Source organism: Pinus tabuliformis, chromosome 6 (assembly GCF_031772625.1).
Source record: "Pinus tabuliformis cultivar Carrire ecotype Pingquan chromosome 6, CPIR1, whole genome shotgun sequence".
Lineage (NCBI taxonomy): Eukaryota > Viridiplantae > Streptophyta > Pinopsida > Pinales > Pinaceae > Pinus > Pinus tabuliformis.
The window spans coordinates 1822133178-1822144237 of NC_142292.1; positions in this window are offsets into that span (position 1 = coordinate 1822133178).

Below are 11060 nucleotides of genomic sequence, written 5' to 3' on the forward strand. Positions count from 1 at the left end.
AACCTGCAATTTTCAACACAAAATACATGTATAAGATTATATCATCACTGAGGTAAGCATTCCCATACTCAGATTCAAAACTTTAACTAATGGACTAACTACTCTGATACAGGAATGATCTTGCAGTACATCATTTTTATAGACTTTTGTAGACACAGTATGGACGCAACCATCTGTTTATGATTAGTCTACATAGATAATGAATACAAAACTCCTCGCAGCCTGGATGGTAGAAACTAGATCCAGGGTCTTCACTTCTACTTCCCGAATTGGTACGATTCTAGCCATGTGATTTAAATGATTTGATGTCGAACATGTTAGAAACCACTTGATTACCAGTCGATGATGTAAACTGTTAACAAGCGTGAGAGAGACCACCAGTAATGTCAATGGTTCTCAAAGTACCAAGCACAACCCGTGAAATGTGAATAGATGTTTTGATGTCGAACACTTCACGGAATCCTTTGATCGAAAGTCAATGATGTAAACTGACGTCAAAGGCGAGAAACCTACCATTGATGCATGCAGACTTCAAGGTACTGTCGATTCCTAAGTCATCTTTCTAGATAATGTGTCGATGTCGATAGAAAGCGACCCGTTGCAGGCAAGCCCGCAACACGAAATCATTGTTCAAGTTGAAGAAATGTTGCTGTAAGGACTGACTCAAGGATGATCAAATGGATGACAAGTATTTTGCAGATGAAAGTTTTGCTTGCAGACCTCTTGAACACATAACGACACGACAGATGGCTTGGTGACGAATATCTCAAAGTTAATCCCCGGAACCCGGTTAAAGACTTTCAAAGTGGTTTGATCAACTGTGAGGTAAAAGATTTCCCAACCCAGGTGAACGAGACAGTGTCGTGTTCAAGAGCGGTGATAAAGTTTCTTTCGAGACAAAAGGTAACAAACAGGTTCATTCTTCTCTCTTTTCCCCCACCATTTCTGGCAAGTACCTCTTTATTTTTAACAAGCTTGAGGAGGATAACATATGCTTGATTATAAGCTCATCCTTCGGACGAGTCCAACCTAGTTTAAATTCGAACCCTAGGAAGGAGTGGTTCGTTCCTGTTTGTAATTGAACAGGTCCTCTACTGTAAAAGTTTAACGAGCCCAGTATAGGAGAAACTCGGCGTTTTTCAATTTTAGAGAGTCTGAAAAAACTAAAGGAGACTCCACGTTGAACTTTTTCATACATTTGTGTCCCTCAAGCCCGAAAAAGTATAAAATAATACCTGGGGGAACCGCTTGATCTTGCGACCAAGGAGTACTTTCATAATAGTGCCGTTGACCTGAAAAGTAAAAAGCGATCAAGGACACGTCGTTTTATTTCCTTATCGAGTTTGAAATGACAAAAACCCGGCAATCTTTTCCTGATTTTGCGGTCAGAAAAGAGCTAAAAGGGGATCGTCTTTTAATTTCGTTTTAACGAGTGTAAAAGAAACGCTCGACGATCTTTTCATGTTTTAGGAGTCAGAAAAGTGCTTAAAGATGACTCTGATATTTTTGTTTGTGAAAAATTACTATTTCCCTCGAGATCCCTTTGTCCTGCACAAAAGCAACACATTACTCATACCTGTTTAAAATAGGCAAAAATACATCGAGAAATACCTTTTCATGGTAAAAAATGAACTAATTCATCCAAAAAACCTATAAAAAGACCTTTTACCATGTCATTTTACCGTTTCACTGTTGAGGTTGAAAAAGGAGCTTTTGACAAGAAAATTTCCCGTGGTCGCTGCAGAAAATCCGACCGTCGGAATCGAACGCCGTCTTATCCAGGTATTTTACACATCCTACTCTGCATTTCTATCCGTTTAGAATCAATTTTTAGGTCTTAGTTTCATTTTTTGGGGGGGTTTTGGTTTTGGAATGCGCCTCTCGGCGGACGCGGGTGCCCTTCGGGTGACCTGCGTCCCCCGACTTTTTCTCATACGGGAAAATGGTCGGAAGACGCGGCCTGCCTTCAGGCCAGCCGCGTCCGGGCGCCCTGTGCTACAAAGCCGGGGTGCGTCTTCCGAGAAGTGCGCATTTCAAAACCCCAACTCCCTCAAAAAACTACCAAAAATTCCCAAATCAATTTCTAATTGCTATTTTTGATGTGCAGGGTATTAACCATGTTAGATTGGAGAGAACGAGAGCATGTAGAGGATGATGAAGTTGCAATAAATCATCAACCTTCCCTGGATGCCCTAAGAGCATGCGGGTTATACAAATACTGGACCATACCGGGCATGAGGGGCCAGGTAAGATTCTTGGAATGGCTGGTTGAGCGATGGAACGTTCAAGAACAATGCTTTTACATAGGAGGGCACCAGCTCGAGATAGAGCCCTCGGATGTATACTTTCTCACTGGCTTGCCGAACAGAGGCGAGCAACTTAGTCTTGCGGGGACTAGGCCGGGTGGCCAATCCCTTGATAGTCTCCGCGACGAGTGGTGCACACCTGGGGCTCACCATTCGAAAGGCATAGAGATAAAACACATCACTCTGCGTGAACTCAAAGTCATAGCGTTCACGGTTACCAGAATTTGCGGCGCGGCCGCTTTACACATTGCTTCCGGATCCCAAATGCGGATGGCAATTGACTGTTACCAAGGCACCATTTTCAACTGGTGTGAAGCTGTGTCGGCTCATATGAAGAGCCAACTGACCAAGGCAAAGAACGGACGACTAAAGACTTTTGGATATGGGCCTCTAGTCGTGAGCTTTGCCTTGGAGAGAGTTCCAATGCTGATCCCTCAGCAACTCACTGTTGATATCTTGGGTCCTCGGGAGCCAAAGCTGATACGATGGGTTGCGGTGATGGCCCGGCATCCTGACGAGGGCGCGGCGGTGGTTCGATTCTCAGATAGTTACTTTCACTGGTTAGAGGACCAGGTTTTTTCGATACAGGACTTTCCGTATGCCGGAGTGGATTTTAGAGGTGATCCGGACATGGTTCTTCCACCGGGAGAACAATGGGATGACAGAGGTACTTTATTTTTCACAAGTTTTCTAATTATGTATTTTTTATTTTTCATATATATCGTCTCAAAACTAACAGTAAAATTTTCAAAATGCAGATGTTGGTCCACAGCGTCCAGCCAACCTCCGGCCTTTTGATAGACTACATCCAGCTGCACCGGTACCGGCCCCACAGGACGCGGCTACAGAAGTACTAGCTGAGTTGGAGCATGATCTAGAGCGTCTCACGGCAGATATACCTGAGACTACTATGGACGACATTCCTACCAGACTTCAGCGCTTCGTAGTCGCGGTCCCTGGACCGTTTAGGAGATTTTTGCGTAAGGTAGCCCGTGCAGTGGTGTCATACAGAGAGCACCACCAGTGATTGACTAGTCACTTTTGTAGTCACATGTGACATTTTGACTTTTTGTACTTATCATTTTGCCGATCATAAGGTGTTTTTCAACCTATGATCGAAGACGATGTATATATTTTTTGACACACTCCTATCTATATATATCACTATTACCGGCTTATCTTGTTTAACATATGTGATGAAATGTTTTTAAATTTACTTGCATGATTATCGTAAATGTCTGTCCAACATTCGAGAAGCAATTGCATCTGCTAATGTATTTAAAGACCTTGGAATATGCTGATATTCAATGTAATCAAATTCACGTTCCAAGAGACGCACTCTCAAAAACAACCTTAATAACACAGGATTTCTAATGGCATAAACTCTATTAAGCTGTAATACAACAAGTTCAGAATCTAACCTCACTATCAAACGTCGAATTCCAAATGAAATAGATTCGGATAATAATTCAACCACTGCACTGTATTCTGCAATGTTATTCGTTGTTTGACCGAGGCTTACCCCATGCATAGAAACTAACTCGTCAGAGGGCGAATAGATAACCCAAGCTGCGGAAGAGATATTCCGTGTACTACGACAAGCACCATCAGCAAATCCAATGTATGTTTGGAGAGGCGTCGACATCTGCAATATCAAGAGTAAAACCAAGATAAGCCAGAATAATGACGAAAAAACACACTCTCTAAGCTAAGCACACTGACTAAACTAACAAATACGCTAGCTAGAAAGAAAATCTAACCTATCTAAAGATTTCTCCATCCACCATTTAAGCATAATACCTCTTTAGGTAAAGTCCATTTCTGGGTTTACCCAAAGAGTCCCCATCAAAATCAACCAGCTCATAAGCCCCTTTTGCTAGCTTTCGCTTTACAATGTAGGGTCCATGCCACATGGGAACGAATTTTCCAGCACCTAGCTTATCGTTAGCTTGATCATATAATAGCACTAGGTCTCCTTCCGAAAAACTTCGAGGGGTTACATTTCTATCATACTGAGCTTTCATTCGTTTCGCGTGAGTCTCGATTGCCAATGTAGCGTCACGTCGAGTCTCATCTAATTTAGCCAAGTACAATAAACGTTTCTCCTCTTCGGAAGTAGCTGGAAGTAATTCGACAGCCATTTGAAGTGATGGGATTTCGCATTCAATGGGTAACACAGCTTCCAAGCCATAAACTAGCTGGAAAGGAGTGAACCCTGTTGAATTTTTCACTGAGGTTCGGTATGCCCATAGCGCTGAAAATAACATGTTGTGCCAATTCGACCGATGAACACCAATGGTTCGTCGGATCATGATAACCAGAACTTTGTTGATAGACTCAACCAAACCGTTGGCTTGCGGATAATAAGGAGTAGAGCTATCGTGGCGCAAACCAAGCTGGCTTGTAAGCTCAGTCATCATGATGTTTCGAAAATGGCTCCCATGGTCAGTAATGATTGCTTGTGGGACACCAAACCTAGTTATGATATGATTGAATACGAAAACTGCAGCTGTTTTGCCGCTTGCGTCGAATGTAGGCATCGCCTCGGCCCACTTAGTAAAATAATCAACCGCAAGGATGATATACGCATGCCCCCCGGCCGAGTGAGGGTTACAAGTAATAAAGTCGATACCCCATTTGGCGAATGGACCAGCGGCAATTATAGGGTGGAGAGGAGCAGGTGGAGCGCGCATCTTGCGATCAAACACTTGACAGTTGTGGCATTTCCTGACGGCAATGATACAATCCTTAAACATAGACGGCCAGAAATAGCCAGCGCGCAACACCTTCTGAGCTGTGGCATACCCAGACATATGACCGCCACATGCTCCAGAGTGACAATCATTCAAAACTCTCTCAGCCTCTTCGTGAGTTAAACAACGTCGAAAAACTAAGTCTGCCCCCCGGCGATAAAGTGTATCTCCAATAATTCTGTATGGCTGGGATTGAAACCGAATTTTTCGACGTTCCGCTTTGGAAGCTTCAGGCCGAAAGGTTTGGGTTTGGAGATAGATGATTATATCCCCGTACCACGGATCTACAGTACTGATAAGAAACAAAGATTCGTCCGCAATGGACTCTTCTGCCACAGTCTCTGTGTCAGCACTCGGGAAATCACACATCAATTCCGCGAAAACTAAGGATTTCTTAGACTTGGACTTCTCGAACTCCAAGTCGAACTCTTGCAGGATAACGATCCATTTAGAGTACTTGCCCCCTAGCAATTGTTTTGTCAAAATATAAATCATAGGGTTGCAATCCGAAATAACTGTAGTTTTACGGAGAAGAATGTAGTGACGAAAACGCTGGACAGCTTGAACGGCTGCCAGGGCCAATTTCTCCACATGCGAATATTTTAGCTCAGTGGGATTCAAGGTCCTACTAAGATAATATATCACATGCTCCGCTCCGAATTCATCTTCTTGAACTAACACCATTCCAATGGTGGAATGCGAAGCTGCGAGGTATAAGAAGTAGTCTTGGTTGTAGTTGGGAGGATGCAACAACGGTGCATGGGTCAACGCGTGTTTAAGTGCATCAAAAGATTGTTGGGCAATCTCGTCCCAAAAGAATTGTGCGTTCTGTTTCAACAACCGTGTAAAACCTTTAGTGACCTCGGCGTAGTTTGGGATGAATCGGCGTAAAAAGTTCGCTTTCCCTTGCAAACTTTGGAGTTGGCGCAAACTCGAAGGAGGAGGCAATTTGATGATAGCCTCGACTTTCGAGGGATCGACGCGAATGCCGGCTTTTGAAACAACAAATCCCAGCAATCGACCTGTTTCTATACAGAAAACACACTTGTGGGGATTCAACCGAATTCGATAATGCCTACACCTCATAAAGATTGCTCGTAGATGGACAAGGTGATCAGCTCGATGTAAAGAATGAGCAGGCAAATCATCGAGATAGGGTTGCACAATGTGCTTGATGTCATGAAATGCATAAGACATCGCCCGTTGAAAAGTAGCCCCGGCATTCTTAAGCCCAAAAGGTAATTTGCAATAAGCAAATGTCCCCCATGGACAAATGAATGCCGTTTTTGGTTGGTCGGCAGGTAGAATATTGATTTGATTATAGCCCGAAAAACCATCCATAAAGGAAAACATTTCACTTCCGGCACAATCATCAATAATTTGATCGATATAAGGCGTAGGATAGTTGTCTTTTGGACAAGCTCGATTTATATCCCTATAGTCGATACAGATTCTTATTGTTCCTTGTTTCTTGTTGACCGGAACAATATTCGATACCCAATCCGTTAACGGGATCGGATAAATGAAACCTGCTTTCAACAGCTTTTCGACTTCTGCTTTAATCGCAGCCGCTTTTCGAGGGTGAATCTGACGCAACCGTTGCCGGACGGGTTTAGCATCCGGGTAGGTCTTTATTTCATGAACAACAATGGCAGGATCGATTCCCGGCATTTCCTCGTAAGACCAGGCAAACACATCGCGGAATTCTTGGAATAGGGCCTTGTAAGTTTGGATTTCTTCTTCAGTACATGCGGCACCTATATGAATGTTCTCCTCAATTCCGGGCTTCACTGAAATATCAATGGGAATAGTACGAGAAATATTCCCTAAATTCAGCTCTGAATCAGAATGTTTCGTTGGATCCTGAGCGTCTTTGACATATTCAGCGGTAAAGATAGATGAAAAATCATTTTCAAATGCATCATCCTTAGGTAAAAACGAAGATCTGTGATGGAGATCCTCCCATGGTAGATCATCTACACTTAGGATTTCGCGAAGTTGTTCGTCAGATGACACGACTTCGGGAAACGCTATCCGTTCTAAGGTTGAGGTGAAAAGTGATTCTTCACTGACCACATTCATTTGGTCGATTTCGGTTGAATGCGAGTCGGTAAAAGACATGACAGCTTCATAAGCAATTTCATATGGACTCAAAGGCATAGCATCACCGAATGAGTCTATCTCAGAGTCAGATGGGACAATCCAAGGATCATCATAAATAATGTTTTCTGATGTAATCATATGAATTGTTGCAAATGAAGGGTCTACGTTGAGTGGAGGGAGAGGAAAAGTTCCCAGTAAACCGGAATCCTTAACTAAACCTACACCAACGTCCCTATAAGGGATTGTCGTCTTACCGACATGCTGGATACTCTCTGAAGAGGCTGGGTCGGATGAAAAGTATGTCAGCTGATCAATAGTCACGATCTTACCGTTATGTGGAAACTTAATTACTCTGAAGACCGATGAAACAACCGCTGTCATAGCATATGACCAACTTCGACCCAAAAGAAGGTTGTAGTCTAGAGGGGCATCAACCACTTCCACATCCAGACTAACGGTTTTACCTTCTACCCCTATAGGCAATTCTTGTAGAATACCAAACGGACGGAACCCACGGCCATCAAAGGCCTTAAGGATGGTGGGGGATTGGTTCAACGAAGGAGAACCAAGGATCTCCAACATTGAATCGACATAATACACGTAGAAGCTCCCTCATCAATCACAGTCCGATGAATAGGCCTGTTTTTGACTATCACTGGAATTTGGAAAGCCATTTGATGGGGGAGACGCGGTGTACTATTTTCTAGATCGAAGATCATTAGATTCGGATCCTGAACATCAACAGCTCCGATAGCCGACAAAAGCAATTTTCGTTGTGCTGGGCATGATTGCAGCACTTCTAATGCCGACATTGCTGAGGGTGAAACAGCTAAGTCCTCAACAATGTTGTAATTCTGGGCTGCTCTCGCATGTGGATTGAAAGCAGACCTTCGAAGTACACCCTTGGCGGGCGGCTTAATCACTAAGTCTGGGTTAGGTTTTTCGATCTGTAGTGGATCGGAACCAGGAGCTGAGGTTGATGGGTTAGAGTGAGAAGATTCTGCTTCCTTACCATCAACAGGATTCTTACTACCATAATCTTGCGATCGAGTCGCAATCCTCACATGAGACATCATCAAAATGGGTTCTTCACTGGCATTCGAAGAAGAACCTATCATCTTATTCTCCTGCTCCGGAAATGGATTTTTTAACACAGCAGGAGTGGGAGAACCTTTGACTATTTTCACAACCTCGGCCCGATGAGGGCAATCTCTCGTAAAATGATCCTCTTCACAAATAAGACAAGGATATCGAGGTTTGCGCTTTTCGTCATTGGTTTCCGACTTTTCTGTTTTCTCCTTCGGAGCCTTGTCTGCTTTAGCCTTCTTCTTTCCTTTCTTCTTTCCACCGTTTTTTGATTTGGCCGTAGATGACTCTACAGCGTGAATATCGGCGGTAAGTTCAGGAGGAGAAGACTCTCCTGTCGGAGAATCAGGCAAAGTGATAATTGGAGTACTCGAAGCCTTGGAAGACTTCTTCTTGCTCTTCGTAGTCACGATACCAATCATACCATCAGCGGCATGAGATCCCGAAGGAGCAGCAGCGATTTGATTCGACTTTGGAAGATCCGGAATCTTCTCGTGTAATGTACCCGACTGAGTGTAAACTAAGTCAAGGTATTGTGCCTGAGCAATGACTTGCTCCTCAGTAACTACTCCGGCCTTAGCTACATCTTCAGTAATCTTCGGTAATAATGATTTGACAAACCATTCAGCTAAGATTTGGTCCGGGATAAAAACTTTCACTAACCTCCTACGACGTCTCCACTCATGAATGTGATCAGAAATATACGTGGACGTCGATTGTTTTAGTGAAGTTAATAACTCCGTGCCGTTATCGTATCTGACCGGCAACTGAAAGTGAGTTAAGAACGAGGTAGCTAACTGGCTAAAGTTGTAAAAAGAGGCCCGTGGTAACTCAATGTACCACTTGGCCGCGAGACCAATGAGTGTACGCTGAAAAAGACGTAAGCGGATGGAATCATCTGAGATAGAATTCGAAGCACACCAGAGGTGGTAAGTCATCACGTGATTGGACGGATCCTCTCCAGACTTACCTTCAAACTTGGGTATATCACTGGGCAACTTATTTGGCATTGGCGGCCAGAACGGAAGATATTGAATTGGATCGTTCGTTAGGCGCGTCAAGTCTGGTAAATCTAAAGTTGCGATAAATGGTAACTGCCGGTTAGGATCTCTAAAACTCTGGGTCACAATACCAGCCCCAGGAGGAGGATATCCAGGATAACTAGGAACAGGAGTCGCATTTGGGATATTATATCCTCCTGGAAAACCAGGATTAACCGGACCGTACTGGGGTTGTTGAGGTTGTTGATAAGTGTACCCAGGATACGGTTGATACTGGTAAACCGGTTGTTGGACAGCTTGCCCATGTTGGTACTGTCCCTGGTACGGAGGTTGAACAAATTGAGGTTGAGTAGTAACAACCGTACTTATACCAGGCTGACCTATAGGCATCTGGACCGTGGTTTGAATCGTAGATCCAGACAACGGTAAAGATGTCTGAGGTGTGGTAACAGGGACAGTAGAAACTGGAGCCGTCGATACTCCAGAAGTAAGTATGGTAGATGTAGCGGTAGTTGCAGCAGCCGTTTGGGATGGAGTGCTAGGTGCAATTGGCGGCTGAGTAACTACCGAAGTTACAGAAGTTTGAACATTTGGTTGGACAGGTTGCGGTTGCTGGGTTGGACCAGAAACTACGGGTTGTCCAGCTTGAGGAACCATCTGTACACTTGGCTGCAACACCTGTTGACCCTGTGATGGATCCCATACTAACATTCCAGGGTATTGACCCGTAACAGGTTGAGGATACTGAGATCCATAACCGGATTGAGGGTAGGATTGATAATTGTAAGGTGCAGTTCCCATACTTGGAACATATGACTGACCTTGAGGCGGTTGATAACCTTGACTCGAGTATTGACCTTGAGGTTGATAACCTTGAGGTAAATACTGATACTGGGGTTGACCTTGACCTTGAGGTTGGTAACTTTGGGGTTGATACCCTTGAGGTTGCCATCCTTGAGGTTGATATTGATACTGAGGTTGACCCTGGGGTACATATTGAGGCTGGGGTTGACCTTGAGGCGCGTATTGCACCATAGGTGCATACTGACTTTGAGGTTGCCCCCCAGACACGATTTGTGTACCTTGAGGTTGACCCCAGGCGTTAATTGCGGTTGCCCCCCAGGAGGTAATTGGCCACCTTGAGGTTGAGAAACGGGAACTGAGCCTGACATCATGTAAATGTCTCCTACACCCAATGGTACATTACCACTGTTTCCAATTAATAACCCACGATCAACGGGTTGAGGAGATGCCCCCGCAAAGGTACCAGAAAGAGATTGATACCCAGTGGGAACAGAAGGACCGCCGTGTAAAAAAGATTCAGGACTTTGAGTAAACACGGACGACTGACCAGTCATATTTACAGGAGTGTAAATACCTCTAGGTGGAAAAGGAGTACGAGGTGGAGAAAAACCTACCCCTGAGTTGTCCAAATAATTGGTTAACGAAAGGTACCAAGTAGTACTTCTAGGAGGACTGTAAAAAATGGATTCACGCTCCCTTAGATCAATAGTAAGTTGACCTTCAAGATTAGAGACACCTATATCCTCCTCTGGAGCAAGTTCTTCTATAGCAATCAAACCAGTAGGAAGATTTTCGGTGATAATTCTTTCTATTCTTGGTGAATCTGGAACACTAGAAGTTGGAGTAACAGGTTCGGAAATTTCAGGTTCTTCGCCTGTATCACTGGCAGATGAAAAACTACCAGCAAGCTCGGAAACTGTAACAGCTTCGGGATTATAACCTGTCTCTAAACTTTGGTAATCTGGATGGACTACCAAGGAAGATTCTCCTTCTTCAGGTGAACCTAC